Genomic DNA, 17863 nt, shown 5'->3' on the forward strand with positions numbered 1-17863 from the left:
GATCCATACTCCCAGCTTGTCTCTTTCTTTCCCTAGTGGGGAAGGGCTCTGGGGAAGTAGAGCTCCAGAACACACTGGTGGGGTTGTCCAGGGAAGTCTGGTCCACATCATGCTGGCATCTGGAACCTGGTGGTTGAAAAGAGAGTTAACATACAAAGCCAAACAAATTGTTGACAAATCATGGACCTAAAAGCTGGAATAGTGCAGATGAAGAGTTGGGGCAGGGGTCCTCTATTTCTCTATTTTGTAGATAGCTAGTAGGCATATTTTAGTTATATTCCAAAGGGCCTATGACTAGTGTTTTTTTTTTTTTTTTGCCTGAGCCTGAAATCGGATATGCAGGTGGATCCTAATTATTGTCTGGGGGAGATGATATCATAGTTGGCAGAAGGACCAGAAAGCTGGATTAGGGAAGAGAGTAGCTCCCCAATATGGGAAAGGTGTATAAATATAGTTGACTGTAAGGCCCATCGATTTGATGTGATCTGGGGCCCATATTAAGCGTAGGAGCCTATGTAACCTCTGCATCCCTGTAGATCTGAGCTCACATTCATGAGTAGGAACGTTCTAAGCTGCCACAACATCAGAACCCATCTTCCTCAGGTGTAGCATAGAGGATGGAACATTCTCTGCCGTTATTGATCCAAGTTGAGGGTAATGAGGGCCCACAAAGGGGTCTATTGTGTTGTTCCTGATAGAGATGACCGGTAACAATGGAAAGAGGGATTTATTTGAGGTCTACGCCCATCATGTCTGTTAGGGACTCAGGACTCCCCGAATAGGGCCCCAGCTGATGGGGTGGCCTGATAGTGACTGAAGAGTTACCATTCAAGTATTGCCAGTCTCTTGCTCTTATTCAGCTTTTGCAGTCCTTCCTTTGATAGGGTTAGCTTTGGAGTGAGTGAGGGAAGTGTAATAGGAAGTAGTAGGTGAGGAGAGTATCTAAGTCTAAGTAGACACTATTTCATTATGAACTTTATACTAACTCACTGCAGACTATTGTGTATTTTTGCTTTCAGGTATATATTGTGCCCTAATTTATGGATACATGTGAACATATGTTCTATCTCACAGGACCTGGTTTATATCTTGGTTTTGGGACTTTGTTAGGAAGTGATCCACCTGGAATGGAATTAGAGAATACTATGAAAGGAAAGGTCTTATTCGAGTAATGAGGCTGAAGGGTTGACATTCCACGCCTGATGTCTCTGGACACAATCTGATGTGAAGCGTGCTGAGATGGTACTCATTACATTGATTAGGGTGGGATCAACGGATGCAATATCATTTGGTATGTATCGAGAGATTAATGCAGGAAGTGAGCCCCACCCTAGAGGTTCCAGGACTGGGGAAATATAGGCTCTATAGAGGAAGCGGGAGGTTCCTGCTGTCTTAGGGTGTAAGAAGGCAAAAGATAGTTATTGCTATAATCACATTATTTGGCAATTGGGTTAACTTTGAAATATCCCTTTGTTAGGATTTGCTGTATCATATACAAAATCACCATAATTTATGTCATTTGACATTATTTGTATATAGCTGTGCCACTGGTTGCTTCTGTTAATCCCTGGTCTAAGCTTTTAAGAGAGTCAACATATCAAAGACTCAGCCTATGGTCTGTGCACTAAAAAGTTTGAGACATTCAATCAGTTTTCCCCTCATATTAATTAAATAGTGATTTATATGACTATAAATGAATAGGAGTCTACATAAACACCATTCCTGCCACCAAAAGACTGTGTCCCATCCCATTACCACCCCCCTCCCTCCTTAAGCCGAACATCCACCCTCACCCCTCAACCCAGGGTTTTTACTTTGGTGCCCTACTCCAACTAAAACGGTGGATTCTTGTGCAGGCACCAAGACCCAGCGATAATTTGGCTGCAATTAAAAAAAAGAAAAAGCCCTGGACTAAAATAGAAGGCAGGAGAACCTGGGTTATAGACTGTTGCTTTCACTGATAGTAAGACTGTGGAGGAACCTTTGAAAACATGGGTGTTTGGTACTACCTTTAGGGAAATGAGAACCTTTTTTCTTTTTCTAAAGTTTATTAGTTTGGCTAAGAGACAGAAATTGAGAGGGAAGAGATAAAGAGAGACACCTGTGAAACTGCTCTGCTGCTTGTGAAGCTTTCCCCCTGCAAGTGGGGGCCAGGGGCTTGAACCCCAATCCTTGCACATGGTAATATATGTGCTCAACCAGGTGTGCCACTTCCCAGCCCTGAAAATGAGAACCTTTGTGACATCTGTGATGGGCAAGTGAAATATAATTAAGTGAAAGCACATTGGGAATTACGAAATGCTGTAGGAATGTCAGGAGCTAACAGTCAGAGACTGTGGACATGTTCACCCAGCTGAACTAGGGACAGCAAGATTATTTGACTTATCTGAACAGAACATGGTGTGCTTTTCTGAAGCTCATGATCCATTAAATAGCCACCGCAATGTTTAAGCAGTGTGGCACCTTTATTAACCTAATTCTGAGTTGTCTTTTTGGACTTTTGCTATTGAAGTTTTTGATGAAAAGATGATCAGCATTGATTTTGTGTGGAAGCTTGTTAGAAATACAGCATCTTGGACTCACCCTAAGTTGGTTGTATCAGAATCTGCCTTTTAACCCCTTCCCCCCAGTGATTGTGTATACATGTTAAGAGTTTGAAGAATATTAGACTGGAGCTCTCCAAATTTTGTGTAATTAAATATAGTTGCCTTTTTAAACTAAGGGTGCAGCAGTTGGTTGCATGTTGAGTCCAATATTTTGCAGAATTAAATGTGTATGACAATGTTTAGTATAAATTTCAGGTTTTTTTCTTGTTTATTTAACTGCATGCTGGAAAATGTTCTTTGCCTATCTCAAAGATATTTCAAACTTTGCTTAACCTAGAGGTAAATTCTAGGTCATTCCTCATGTTTAGCCTGCAACTTAGCTTTTGTACTGAAGTTTGCAGTTAGTCCAATTAAGTCTGCATTTGTTTTTGTATAGCCAGGAGACACATTGTGGTCAGGAATTTGAATGTAGGAGAAGAGAACTGTCATTTAAACTCTTCCACTTCCTAATTGATGTTTAGCTCATTCTTTTTTTTTTTTTACATTTTTATTTATAAAATGAAAATATTGATAAGACCATAGGACAAGAGGGGTATAGTTCCCACACAATTCCCACCACCAGAACTCCATCCATATCCCATCCTCTCCCTTGAAACCTCTCCTATTCTTTATCCCTCAGGGAGTATGGATCCAGGATCTGTATGGGGAGCAGAACATGGAAGGTCTGGCTTCTGTAGCTGCTTCTCTGCTGAACATGGGCATTGGCAGGTTGATCCATACTCCCAGCCTGTCTCTCTTTTCCCTAGTGGGTCAGGGATCTGGGGAGGTGGGGTTCCAGGACACATTGGTGGGGTCTTCTGCCCAGGGAAGTCTGGTTGGCATCATGGTAACATCTGGAACCTGGTGGCTGAAAAATAGTTAAGATATAAAGCAGAACAAATCGTTAGCTAATTATTAACCTAAATGCAAGAATATTGCACATGAAGATTTGGGGGTCTCCACTTTGGAAGAAGCTAGTAGGTCTATTTTAGGTATATTCCAAGGGGCTCATGACTTTAATAGTTTTTGCCTGAGCCTGACAGCTAGCATGCAGCTGGACACAAGTTATTGTCTGGGGAGCTGGTGTCATAGTTGGAAAAAGGACTAGAAAGCTGGGTCAGGGAAGAAAGTCTCTCCCAAATATGTGAAAATACATAAATATTTTTTAACTGTAAACCCCATTTATTTGACTCAGCAAAGGAGCCTATGTAACTTTTGCATCCCTGTAGGTCTGAGCTCACATTCTGTGGTCACGGCTAGGGACATTCCAGGCTGTACTAATTTCGGGACCCATCTTCCTTGGGTGATAGGCAGAATGTGCTATCCAACCTCCCTTCAGAGACTGAATCATTCCCTACCATTGTTGATCCACACTGAGGGCAAGATCCTGCAGGGCTCCCAAAAGGGGTCCATTATGTTGTTCCTAATGGAGATGACCAGTGACAGTGGAGAGAGAGATCTGTTAGAGGTCTAGGCCCATCATGTCTGTGTGGGAATTATAGGACTCCCTGACAAGGGCCCCAGGTGATGGGATTATCTGGTAGTGACTAAAGAGTCATTATTAAAGGATGCTAGTCTCTTGCCCTTATTCAGCTTTTGTAGTCCTTACTTTGTCTGTCAAGGTTAGCTTTGGAGGACTGAGGGAAGTGAAATAGGAAGTAGGAAGTAGGTGAGGAAGGTGACCAGGTCTAAGTAGAAACTATTTGATTAGGTACTTTATGGTGTCTTTTTATGTCTTTCTACTTGCTGCATTTATTGACTCAGTGCAAACTGTTGTGCACTTTTGCTTTAAGGTATATATTTTCCTCTAACTTATGGATACATGTGTACATGTACCCTGTCTAATGGGCACTGGTCTATATCTAGGTTTTGAGACTTCGTTAGGAAGTGTACCACCTGAAATGGAATGAAGGAGTCCTATTAGCTAAGAAAGGTTTCACCAGAGTAATAAAGCTGAAGGGTTGACATTCCATGCCTGGTGTCTCTGGACACAGTCTGAAGTGAAACATGCCGAGGTGGTACTGGTTACATCGATTAGGTTGAGATCAGCAGATGCAGTATAAGATGGTATGAATTAAGAGAATTGTACAGGACAGTGAGGCCCACCCTAGAGGTTTCAGGACTGGGAGAAACATGGGCTTTATAGAAAAAGGGGAAGGTTCCTGCTGTCTTAAAGATTTTAAGAAGGCAATTTTTGCTATAACCAAATTATTTGGCAATTGGGTTAACAACAAAAGCAAATGACCCCATCCAAAAATGCGCAGAGTACATGAACAGAATATTCACTTCAGAATAGATCCAAAAGGCCAAAAAACATATGAAAATTTTCTCTAGGTCACTGATTGTCAGAGAAATGCAAATAAAGTCAACAGTGAAATACCATCTCACTCACCCCTGTGATAATGTCATATATCAAAAATGACATCAGCATCAAATGCTGGTGAGGTTGTGGGGAAAAAGGAACCCTCCCACACTGCCGGTGGGAATGTAAATTGGTCCAGCCTCTGTGGAGAGCAGTCTGTGGAGAACCCTCACAAGGCTAGAGATAGACCTTCCATATGACCCAGTAATTCCTCTCCTAGGGATATATCCTAAGAACTCCATAACACCCAACCAAAAAGATATATGTACATCTATGTTCATAGCAGCACAATTTGTAGTAGCTAAAACCTGGAAGCAAACCAAATGCCCAACAACAGATGAATAACTGGGAAAGCTGTCGTATATATGCACAATGGAGTACCATGTAGTTATTAAGAATAATGAATCCACCTTCTCTGACCCATCTTGGATGGAGCTAGAAGGAATTATGTTAAGTGAGGTAAGTCAGACAAAAATGAGTATGGGATGATCCCACTCATAAACAGAAGTTGAGAAAGAAGAGCAGAAAGGGAAACTAAAAGTAGAATATGACTGAGTTTGGAGTAGGGCACCAAAGTAAAAATACCTGGGTGGAGGGTTAGGATAGATATTCAGCTTCACTAGGGGGGAGGGGGGTAGGCAAAGACCTCTGGTGGTGCAAACAGTGTTAATATACACTCCTATTAACTTATAGTCTCACAAATCACTATTTAATTATTATGAGAGGGGAAAAATAGGTTGAATGTCTCAAACTTTTGAGGCATAGACCATAGCTCTGAGTATATAGTCCTTCAATCTAAGCACTTAAGAGTTCAAATTGGTGATCAGGTTGAATTTTAACAGAGGGCTCAAATTGTTAATACATTTCTAATAATGACTTGTTCTTTGAAATATTAAATCTCCTAAAAGCTTAGACTAGGGAGAACAGAAGCAACTGGTGGCATTACTTTATAAGCTACAGCTGAGAGTTGGGTGGTGGCGAGAGAAGGGGAAGACAGAGAGGGGGAGAGAAAGATAGACACCTGCAGACCTGCTTCACCACCTGTGAAGCTGCTGGAACCTGGATTCTTATGCTGGTCCCTGCCCTTGGGCCACATGTGCTTCTTCTTCTTCTAGCGTTTGCCCGCCACATGCGCTTAACCCGCTGAGCTACCGCCCAACTCCCTGTTGTTAAGTCTTTTAAGTACTGCTAGTCTACAGGTTCTTCTATTGCTTTTTTTTTTTTTCCCCATTTGATTTATCTGTTGAGGGAAATGGGCTGCCTCTCTGGTGATTTCTGACAGTGTAGATTTTGTATCACCCATGCCTTTCCCTGGTATTTTCTGATAAGTGATAGATCAAGAAGCTTAATTCACTTTAGGATGTCTTAATTTGTTTGTCAGTTTGTTTGATTGATTTTGGTTAGACTTCTTATTCTGGTGTGCCTCTGTCAGAGTTTTGAGTACCTGTTACTGACTACTCACATAAGAAGGCACCTGAATGGGAGTCCTGCGTTAGCGCAGTGGGTTAAGCGCAGTGGGTTAAGCGCACCTAGCGCAAAGCACAACGGTCGGCGTAAGGATCCGGGTTTGAGCCCCCCCACTCCCCACCCGGAGGATGTCACTTTGCAAGTGATAAAGCAGGTCTGTAGGTGTCTTTCTCTCCTCCTCTCTCTCTTCCCCTCCTCTCTCCATTCTCTCTGACCTACTCAACAACAACAGCTATGACAACAATAACAACTACAACAAGGGCAACAAAATGGGAAAAATAGCCTCCTTGAGCAGTGGATTCGTAATGCAGGCACCGAGCCCCAGCAATAACCCTGGAGGCAAAAAAAAAAAAAGGCACCTGAACCTGGTTGTGTATTTACATATTGTTATGTTTGATCAGTGAGTCTGGATCTTACTATCCTGGTCCATCAACTTTTTGCGTAGTGCCGTATTTTACTTTAGTATGTTTTAATATTAATATTTATGCATTAATTAAAAGGCATTTCCATCCTTTAAATATATACACTTATGTTGAGTGTATGTATATACTCTAATCTCTCCTTATTCTCAGTTTTACTTAATGTGGTTAGTTACCCATAATCAACCATGATTTATATTTGTATATATAGAAAAAAAATATATATATATAGGACTTAGTAGTATCCGTTATTTGAGGCATACTACAGGATTTTGGAATGGATTCTCTATAGCAAAAGGGGGATACTGTATACATATAGAGAATTTAGGGGTGATGGTGGAACTGGTAGAGCTCAGAAGTTATTGTGTCCAACTAAAGGAATATATACTCAGAACTGAAATCTATGCATTAAAAAGCTTGAGACATTCAATCTATTTTCCCACCAAAAGGTATGCTTTGTATTGGGTCTCTTATCTGTCTCTCCACAGGCCCAAAGTCATGGACTTTATTTTCAGCTGACCATTCACATACTTATTTTATTGAGGCTGAGGTTGATTCTGTTTGAGGATTCCATCTTCTCTGCTGTAGATCTTGACCTTTTTATGATGGTTCTTGTAGATAGCCAGTAGACCATTTTGGTGGCTGTCTGTGCAACTTAAGAAGAGCCTGATTTTGACTTGTGCCCATTTTCTATTGGGTTATTTGCTTTTTCATATTGATTTGTTCTAAAAACACTTTTAAATTAAAAACTTTGACCCTGTGTTCACATTTTTTTTTTACAGTTTGATGTTTAACTGGTTAATAACCTGCTTTTGATTTTTTTAAAAAGCTTTGTTACATATTGACTAATCCTCTTTTCAAGTAGATTTCAAAAGCTTATTTTGTTTACTGATTTATTTATCTTGATAGAAACAGAAAGAATTTGACAGAGAAGGGGGAGATAGAGAAGGAGAGAAACAGAGAGAAACAGCAATGCTTCAATAGTCTTGAAGATTTACCCTTGTAGGTGGGGACTGGGGTCTTAAACCCAGGTCCTTGCATGTGATAACATACTGTCAACCAAGTGTGCCATCACCCAACCCCTCATCTTTCACTTAACAGCTTCTATGTAGTAATAGCCTGTGGTTTGTCGTGTTTAAACACAACTTCTCCCTCTTAATATTATACAGAAATTATATAATATTGTAGTAGTATATTATAAAAGAATATTAGCGATGCATTATACTGTTTATAGTATTATTTTTATTAGTCTTCTAGGTTATTAGTCTAATAAACTCATTTTTATTATATTCTTTCAAGATTAAGTCTGACCTACCTGCAGTTATTTTGATATAATGATGAAGGGTGTGAAACTGGCTCAATTTTTGTTGTTGTAATTTAAACCCAGAAGATAATGCTTATTCACTATTGTTACATAATCGACCAGTGTGGCCTACTGTCAACCTAGACCTTTGACTGGTTTAGGCTTTTTGTTGTTCTTAGTGCCAAGGCCTCATGAGCACTCAGATTCACTGCTCCCTTGCAGCTTTTCCATCATTTATATTTCTGAGATAGAAAGACTGAAGAGGGAAGAGACAATACAGTATAGGAAATTCTCATAAGACATGGCACTCGGTGTGATGTTGGCTGGAACTCAGGAGTGTGTTATCTTTTGGCCGAATTTAGAGTTTTAAGATTGAACCTGAATCTCATTAGTTTAAAGAGTTACTCCCCTTAGGGCTCAGCCCAGGTAATTACTTAATCTGTGGAACAGGTAAAAATGAAATGCATGCAAGGAACTGGGAGATTAGATACTACTTGATTTTGGGTTCTTGCAATTCTTAAATTCGCTCTTTTTTAAATACAATGAGAAAATAAAGTCAAGTTGCTATTTCCTGAGTCAGAATCTAAACATTTGCAAAGCCCATAAATTGGGTGTAAATAACATTCTATGGCTCATGTTCAGCAGAGAACCTATTAGAATCCAGAATTTTCACCTTCTGTACTCCCTCAGTTTTTTTTGGGGGGGGTTTATAGTCCCAGTGGGAGAGAAATGATAGGGAAAAATGACAAGAGGACTCTGATCTCCCAACTTCATCAGGACCTGGAAAGAGAAGAAAAAAGGAAGAACATTTAGAAGTAGTAAATAGGTGTAGGTGTGACTTAGAAAGGAAGAGAAGGCAGGACCATATAAACATAGAGCAAGTATATAAAAATATAGACAGATAGTTACAGAAATAAGAGTTAACCCATACCTGTAGCCTTGGGAGAACTATTGTAGCTTCCAGTGGAGAAAATAAGGAAACAGAATTCTGGTGGTGGGAATAGTGCAGAATTATACCTCTGTTATGTTATAATTTTGTCAATCAATATTAAGTCACTAATAAAATAATAATAAAACCCCCCACAAAAACAAATAGCATTCTATGAAGGAAATCTGGTTAGAGAATCTGGAAAATCTTACTGGGGTAACTGACATTTGAAGCAATATCAACATTTTAAACTTCTCATTGTAGAGAATTTCTTTCATTATTTTTAAAAAATATTTTAATGTTTTTTTTACCGTCTTTATTTATTTATTATATAGAGATAGCCAGAAAGTGAAAGGGAAGGGGTGATAGAAAGGAAGAGAGAGACACCTGCAGCACTGCTTCATTACTTGAAAGCTTTTCCCTTGAAAAAGGGGGCTTGAACCAGGTCCTTGCACATTGTAATATGTGAGCTCAATTGGGTGCACCACCACCCAGCCCCAAGAGTTTTTATATAAAAAAAAATTGTATCAAGTCTTCATGTCCCTACCTGTATAGTTTCAGTAATTATGACTAAATTTATGGACAATATTATTTCATTGCTCTTTTCTCCAGCAGCTCCCTGGTTTTTCAAAGGAGATTTCAATTATATTATCAAAAATATCTGTATATATTTCTAAAACATGTCTTTAAATCAACAACCAAAATATTACACATAACTAAATTTCAGTTAGTTTTTTTGTCTCATCAAATATCTGTTTGGAACACATTTTCCTTATTTTCTTAACATTTTTAAAAGTACTTTTTAATTGTCATTTAAGTAAAGCTCAGTTATTATTGTGTTTTAATTTTATTTTAATGTCTAGATACTCCTGCTTAGTTTCATGCTCTGTTTTTCCCTCCTTTTTTGAAAACTAGTATGTGTCTGAAATTATGGATTTGTACATCAAATTATAACTGTGGTTTGCTGAACTTTGATTTCCTTATCTGTAAAAAGGGGATAGTTTTTCTTTGGCATGTCTATTTTCTTCCTCCTTTCCTTTCCTTTTTTTTTTTTTTTTTTGGTGGTGTGGTGCTGGGGATTGAAAGTGGGACCTGGGAGTCTCAGGCATGAGATTCTGGTTGCATAACCTATATGCAATCTCCCCAGCAAAAGGGCATAGTTTTTCTGCCTTTAGGTTTACTGAGAGTCAGTGTGCTTATGATTTTAAAACTCAGAGCTGAACCTGGGACATAGTTGTCTTTATAGAAGTGTGTGCTTTGGGTTTGAAATTAGAAAAGCTGCTCAGAGTCAGTAGTACATGGATTGTAGGAGAGGGTGGAGGGTGAAACAACAATCTCTGGGTCAAGGAAGATCTTACTCTTTTTCTTTTGGCTTCTTCCTGGGTTCATGCCTAATTTCAGCTACATGATGTTGATGTACAGAAGATATTTCAATGAGTAAGGTATTGTTTCCTGGAGGCAACTTTTCCTTGGTCTTTTGATTTGCTGCTTTTTCTTCTTTTGCGTTTATTAAGTTAGCTATTCTTTCTCAGAAGCCATTTTAACTTTCTGTGGCATTATCTGGGCTCCAGTAACTTGTGATCTCCTAAGTAGAACCTTTCAGCACTTTATAAATATGTCATATACTTTTTATATTCCTTTGTTTCCCATTGGGAACATACATCTAAGTCATCAGACCAGCACAGTCAGTTTTATTCACTTAAAGAGCAGTAGTAATTTGACACTTGCTAATATGTAATAAATTATATTGGGAGCAGTAATTACAATTGCAGCTGGTTCCTAATTATACTGTAACCTTGATGCTTTAAAAAAAATTGAGACTGAGTTCAGCTTATAATATTGAAGAATAATCTACTCTAGACAGGTCTGCCTTCTATTTAACCATGGACATTTAAGTCTCATAATGCTCCCAGATTTTTAAAAAAAAATATTTTGTTTATCTTATTTTAGTCAGAGTGAGAGATTAAGAGGAAGACCCAGAGAGAAAGACCAGAGCACTTCTCAGCTCTGGCTTTTGGTGGTAGTGTGGATTGAGCGTGGGACCTTGGAGCCTCAGACATGAAAGTATTTTGCATAACCATTATACTGTCTCATCAGCACTGAAAATTTTATTTTAAATTGTTTCTAGCTATAATGTCCAGTGGCTCAATTCAGAAGGATAATTTTGTCTCCTTTACTTATCAAACTGTAGACATGTTCTGTGTATATTATAACTTGAGTGTCCATACAGTTTGGGCTATAGGGTAATTTTCTTTTGTTTCTGATCATTTAATACTAAGTATCTTAACTCACTCATCTTCCTCACCTGAAAAGTAGGAGTGTGTGTCGTATGCTTTACATTGGTTTGTTCTAGCCCTTCCCCCGCCAAGAGAATTGGATCAGGCTTGCTAATTTCGCGGGCCTGCTTGGCCCCGCCCCAAGGAACCCCGGGAGAGGGTTCCTGAGTTTGAGAGTGACAGAGTTCCTGAGTTCCTGAGTAAGAGAGTTCCAGAATTCCAGAGTGACAGAGTTCCTGAGTTCCGGAGTTCGAGAGTTTCAGGGTTACAGAGTAAGAGAGAGTTCCAGTGTGCCAGAGTTTCAGAGGGCTCTCAAGTACGAGAGTTTCAGAGTTCCAGAGTTGGAGGGTTCCAGAGTTCCCGAGTAAGAGAGAGAGTGCTTGTGCCGCCGCAAAGAGACAGCAGAGTTCTGTTTGGTGATTAGTTTGTCTTAGTTTATGAATCGTTGTTCCTGAATAAAGAAATACAGCTTCCCTGCCCAGCCGTTGTCTCTGCATCTCTGTTACCAGCCGTGAAGCAAGCCAACCCGGCAAGAGCCGTCCGAAAAATTTTAACAACAAGTGTGTTTAGACTTTCCACCTGAAATAGTTTTAGTGATATTGAAATGAAGTAAACTTTTTGTACCATTCCTAGCATAGAATTAGGTTCCAGTTAAAGTTAGCTGATAGTTATTATTACTGTAAACAATCCTACCCCTAAAACTTCACCTGTGATGCTCAAGTCCAACAGAATTGATTTTAGTTCTACCACCACTGTTGTGCATTATCTTATTGATAAGTCTATCATTCCTTTCCTACTGCCCATGGGAAGGGCCTCAGGTTTATTTCACATCTCCTTGGTGCCCGACAGTAGGCCTATAACATGATAGGCTTCCCATTGGTGATTGTGTTGCATACATGAGCATGAAGAGCAGTTTTTCAACTGGGTGTAGAGTAGTTTAGAGTTTTAGAGATATCTGGGGACATTTTTGACTGTCACATATGAGTATGTGCGTACTAATTGGGTAGGTAGAGGCTAGGCAAGTTAAATATCTTACAATGCCTAGAATAGCCTTCTGCAACAAAAAATGATCTGACCGAAAACATCAATGTGATGAAAAATTGTGGCCCAAGACAGCCTGACTGCCTGGGTTGTGGCCCTGAGGAGTAGGCATGGGATGTGAAACAGATCAGCCTGTCTAACCTGTAATTTTCTTAACCGTTAAACAAGGAAAACTAATCTGCTTTAAGCATTCCTTGAAAGTAAAAGATTATACACATGTGTGCTTAATGACTCCTCCTAATCAGGCTCATCTTAATAGTCCTAGTTATGCATGGCTTTTTTTTTAAATAAGTCTTTGCTTTGGATAACTTTAGGGTTACAGCAAATTAGAAATGAATGTGCAGAGACTTTCCTTATACATTGTGCCCAATACTTGCATGACCTCCCATTATCATCATTCCCCATCAGAATGCAACTTCTGTTACAGCTGATGAACTTACATAGACACATCATTATTGTTCAGATTCTGTGGTTACACACTTAGTGTTCATTCTATGACTTTGAACAGTTTTACTAATATATACCCCCTATTGTAATGTCATACAGAGTAGTTTTATTGCTCTGAAAATCCTCTTTGATCTGCCTGTTCTCTTTTCTTAACTCCCTAGTACCCAGGCAACCAATGTTTTCCTTCCTTTCTTTTCTGTCTCTTTCTCCCTCTCTTCCTCTCCTCCTCCTCTTCCTTCTTCCTATTGATATTATAGTTTTGTGTTTTCTAGATGGAATCACACATTATGTAATCTTTTCAGATTGACTTCTTTCATTTAGTAGTGTGCACCTAAAATCCCTCCATGTCTTCTCAATAACATAACTCTCTCTCTCTCTCTCTCTCTCTCTGTGTGTGTGTGTGTGTGTGTGTGTGTGTGTGTGTGTGTGTGTGTGTGTGTGTATACTGAGTGATATTCCATTGTTTGGATGTACCACAGCTTATCCATTTAGTGAGTGAAAGGCATCTTCGTTGCTTCAACTTTTGACAATTTAGATTAAAGCTGTTATAAACATCCATGCAAAGGTTTTTGAGTAGATATACCTTTTCTATACTTTTGAGTAAATATCAAGGAGCATGAATGTTGGATGTCCTTCCTTTTTTCCTACTTTACTCAGAGTTCTGATGGAATTGGGCTTCAGAGCCCTCTAAGAGTTATCTTCTCTAAACATTTCTCCCCCTCTGGAAATATGGACCAAAATTCTTTTTAGGGTTTAGAAGGTAGGAGTTCTGGCTCCTGTAATTGCTTCTCTGCTGGACATGGGCATTTGCAAGGCAGTCTATGTCCCCAGGCTGTTTCTATCTTCCCCTAGTTGGGTAGGGCTCTGGAGAGGTGAGATTCTGGGGTACACTGGTGAGGTTGTCTACCCATGGAGTTCAGGACAGCATCATAGTAGCATCTGCAGCTTGGTGCCTGAAAGGCATCTTTATGTTGTAAGTAGAATACTTGTTAATATATGTAGCTTGGTATATAGTTGGGTCCCTATCCTTTAATTAATTGGTTAAAATAGACTGCTGACATTAATGTCAGTTCTAAATGATGTTCTCTGATCTTTTCTCTTTCTGGTTTGATCTGACATTGATTTGGGCTAGTTTTTTGGTTTTCACATTACATGTATGTTATACTTTAGTAATCATCAAGTACATATTTTTTCTTCAGCCTTTTTTCTTTATTTTTCAATTTTGTAGATTTCTATTGAGACAGTCTCAATCTCAGAGATATCTCTGATATCTATTGAAGTATAGCAGTCTACCAATAAGCTCATCAAAAACATCCTTCATTATGGTTATAGTATATGATATCTAAGTAGACTCTATAACTATATGGTCTAGCTTTTATTTCCAATTCTTTCTTAGAATTTCCATCATTCTGCTAACATTGTTGATAAGCCTTTGCATGTTATTTGATTAATCAGAGACCTTAGCATATTAATAATAGTTGTTTTAAATTCCTGGTCTCATGGTTTCAATATTGCTGTTATTATCTGATTCTGGTTTAATGCTTTCTCTGTCTCAATTTATTTTTCTGCTTTTTGATATGGCTTGCAATTTTTTCCATGTATTTTCCCCAGAATACAGAAAGGTTTATTTTGTTGGTCGGTTTTTGAGAACCTGTGTCCCTAGCAGTGCATTTATCTAGTTTTTCTCATCCCTCCCACCTTTTTAGATGGGTGGGATTGCTGGAGGTGGCCAGAGTTGGGTATTATTTCCTGGGGTTATTACAAAGGCTCTGATAATACCCTAGGCAGGATAGGTTAACTAACTAAATAATTTATCTTCAGGACAGACCTAGTTACAAAGAACAGAATACTCTAGTGTATTTCAAAATGCTTTTCCTTTTCCTCTTCCTGTTGGGACGTACAGAGTGATTTTCATCCACTATTCACTGTGACAGCCTGGCTGAATTTAGGAGGTAAGTGAACAGAAATATGGGAAACTTCAAGTTTTAAATTCTCAGTCTTATCCATAATAATCCAGTAGCAATTTGTCAGACATGGCCCATTTTTAAAAATTTAATTTTAAATTTAATTTTTATTATTGGATTGAAACAGAGAGAAATTGAGAAGGGAGGAGAAAATAGGGCAAGAGAGAGAGAGAGAGAGAGAGAGAGAGAACTGCAGCTCTATTTCACCACTCATGAAGCTTTCCCCCTGTAGGTGGGGACCAGGGGCTTGAACCTGGGTCCACTTTTCTTACTCACACACTGATTTTCTTGATGATTCCCACTCCTGATTTATGCTTTGATATGTTGTGATTCTTTGTTTTTGCCTTTCTGTATCTTTAATTTTGGGGATAATGATTTGCCTTGTGATCTTCTCTGACAGATCTAGGGGGTATCACTGGTTTTGCAGTTTTTCCTCTTTTTACTTAAGTGACAACGTCTAAGATTCTTACATGGTGTTCTGGAAAACAGAGATTCCCCCACCAACTTTTGTCAAACATTTATTTAGTTTTTATTTATTTTGTTTTAATGAGAGAGAGAGAGAGAGCTACAAGGCAAAGCTACACACAGAAAGACTAGAGTACTGCTCAGCTCTGGCTTTTGGTAATGCTGGGGATTGAACTTGGGACCTTGGAGCCTTTTGTGTAGCCACTATAATGCTATCTCCCCAACTCAAACTTTCTTTTTGTATTGGAGAAAATGTTCATATTATAAGGCCTGCCTCCTTGAATGTATGAGTCAGAATGAATTCCTATTTTTCCTTGAAGTCAGGACACAGACACATGGTCTAGGTCTGCTAATTAGATGCTTACATTGAGGCTTTGATTTAGAAGAGGGTAAGGTAGGGAGTCGGGTGGTGGTGCAGCGGGTTAAGTGCACGTGGCACGAAGCGCAAGGACTGGTTTAAGGATCCAGGTTCGAGCCCCGGCTCCCCACCTGCAGAAGAGTCCCTTCACAAGCGATGAAGCATGTCTGCAGGTGTCTATCTTTCTCTCCTCTCTGTCTCCTCCTCCTCTCTCCATTTCTCTCTGTCCTATCCAACAATGATGACAACAATAATCACTACAACAACAATGAAAAACAACAAGGGCAACAAAAGGGAATAGATAAATAAATGTAAAAAAAAATGAGGGTAACATGAAGAAAACTTGTATATGAAGCTTCTGTAGCAGACGACCAGACAGGTAGCCTCAGCAACTGATTTCTAAGTGTGAGATCAGGATTTCTCAAGCGATTCTGAAATAATCTGGAGCTTTGTTGCTAGACTTTAGTCTTAAAATATTTATCCGGGAGTCGGGCGGTAGCACAGTGGGATAAGTGCACGTGGCACAAAGCTCAAGGACCACGTAAAGGATCCCAGTTCGAGCCCCCGGCTCCCCACCTGCAGGGGAGTCGCTTCACAGACCGTGAAGCAGGTCTGCAGGTGTCTATCTTTCTCTCCTCTGTCTTCCCCTCCTCTCTCCATTTCTCTTTGTCCTATCCAACAACGACAACATCATCAACAACAACAACAATAACTACAACAATAAAACAACAAGGGCAATAAAACGGAAAATAAATAAAGTAATTAAAAAAAACAAAAAGTATTTATCCAACTGTCCGATCAAAACGTCACTCATTCTGTGGAATCAAATAAACTCTTTTACTTCTAGTTGTGTTATCTTTGTTGTTGATGTCTAAGTTGGATACAGGCTGGATCCCCTTGCCTTTTATTCATATTTGAGATTAGAAATACCACTTAGCTTTGTTCTCAGCTCTCTCTCTCTCTCTCCCCTCTCCCTCCCAGAACATTGCTCAGCTCTGGCTATGGTGGTGTGGATTGAACCTGGGATTATCACTTTAGAGCTTACATAATTATTTATTTATTATTTTCTAAATACATTTTAATTTTTAATTATTAGAGACAGCCAAAAATTGAGAGCGTAAAGGGAGGGAGGGAGAGAGAAAAAGAGAGAGACCTGTAGCATTGCTTCACCACTCATAAAGCTTTCCCACTAAGGTAGGGACTAGGGGTTTGAACCTAGGTCTGGTCCATGTACATTGTAACATGTCAGGTGCACCATCATCTGGCTTAACTAGGTGCACCACCACCTGGCTGTACTTTTTAATTAATTTATTTTTTGATGTATATGTATAGAGAGAGTCCAGAGAACACTCTGCTTATATGTAGTGCTGAGCATTCATACCATGTTTGCTTAACCTGGTGCACCACCGCCTGACCCCTTGTGCTGATCATTCAACTTGTATTCTTAGGCTTGCAAAGTATGTTCTCTCCTTGCTGAGCCACCTCCCCACTCACGTACAGAACAGTTTATTCTAATTGGTGTTTGAGAGAGCTTTTTGAAATAACTAAGTAAATTTATCATTTTGTCCATTTTATAAATGAGGCAATGAAAATTCAAAGTTGTTAACTCGCTTGACCAAGTTCATCAGGCTTGCAGCATACTGAGACACAAAGCTCTTGACATCTGCTCATGTCAATGTGAGCAAGCATCTTCTGTCTTCATAAAAAGTTGAAAATATAGTCTGTTTTCAGAAAATATTCCTACTGTTTTTTCTAAGTTTTACTCTTGGGAACATTTACTAAAGTGTTAGCTTTAGCTTAATAACAATAATAATAAAATCTAAAATTAGTATGTTTAAGGCTATTTTGATATAACAGAACCCACAGCTAAAATACTGCCATTTATTTCTTAACTGTTATATTTTGCTTCTTAATATTAGAATTTTAATGTTTTTATAGTTTAATGTTTATAAAAGCAGTGTAGAAATATATGTTGGAAATATATCCAACATATATTTCTCAACTTACTGAATCATTCTGCTAAATATCTCTAGTACCCTTATATGACCTTCTTGTGTAATTACCTGCAGGGTTAGCATCTGTGGCGTCTGATGCTTTGTAAGTCAACTGTTGAGTGATAAGAACTTTTGAGGGTTGATTACACAAAAATGTTGTGGTTTAAGGAATGTTTAACTTGGCATCTTTTGTGTATATCAAAGACATTGTAAATATTCATTATTCTTAATTACTAGAATTTAGGAAAGCTGTA

At 39.0% G+C, this 17863-nt stretch overlaps 1 protein-coding gene across 3 annotated transcripts in view; it reads left to right on the top strand.

Annotated features, from left to right (window-relative positions):
- Positions 1-17863, top strand: part of SLC25A13 (solute carrier family 25 member 13) — a 221104-nt gene that overhangs the window by 12759 nt on the left and 190482 nt on the right. Inside the window, exons 1-2 of one of the 3 annotated variants that reach the window (XM_060196193.1) lie at positions 1113-1291; positions 3226-3310. The exons of the other annotated variants lie outside the window; for them this stretch is intronic. The gene's annotated coding sequence lies outside the window, so the exon portion shown is untranslated. Of the gene's footprint in view, positions 1-1112; positions 1292-3225; positions 3311-17863 lie in introns of those variants that run through there. 3 annotated transcript variants of the gene reach the window in all.

This window comes from Erinaceus europaeus, chromosome 8, assembly GCF_950295315.1.
Source record: "Erinaceus europaeus chromosome 8, mEriEur2.1, whole genome shotgun sequence".
NCBI classification, from domain to species: Eukaryota; Metazoa; Chordata; class Mammalia; order Eulipotyphla; family Erinaceidae; genus Erinaceus; species Erinaceus europaeus.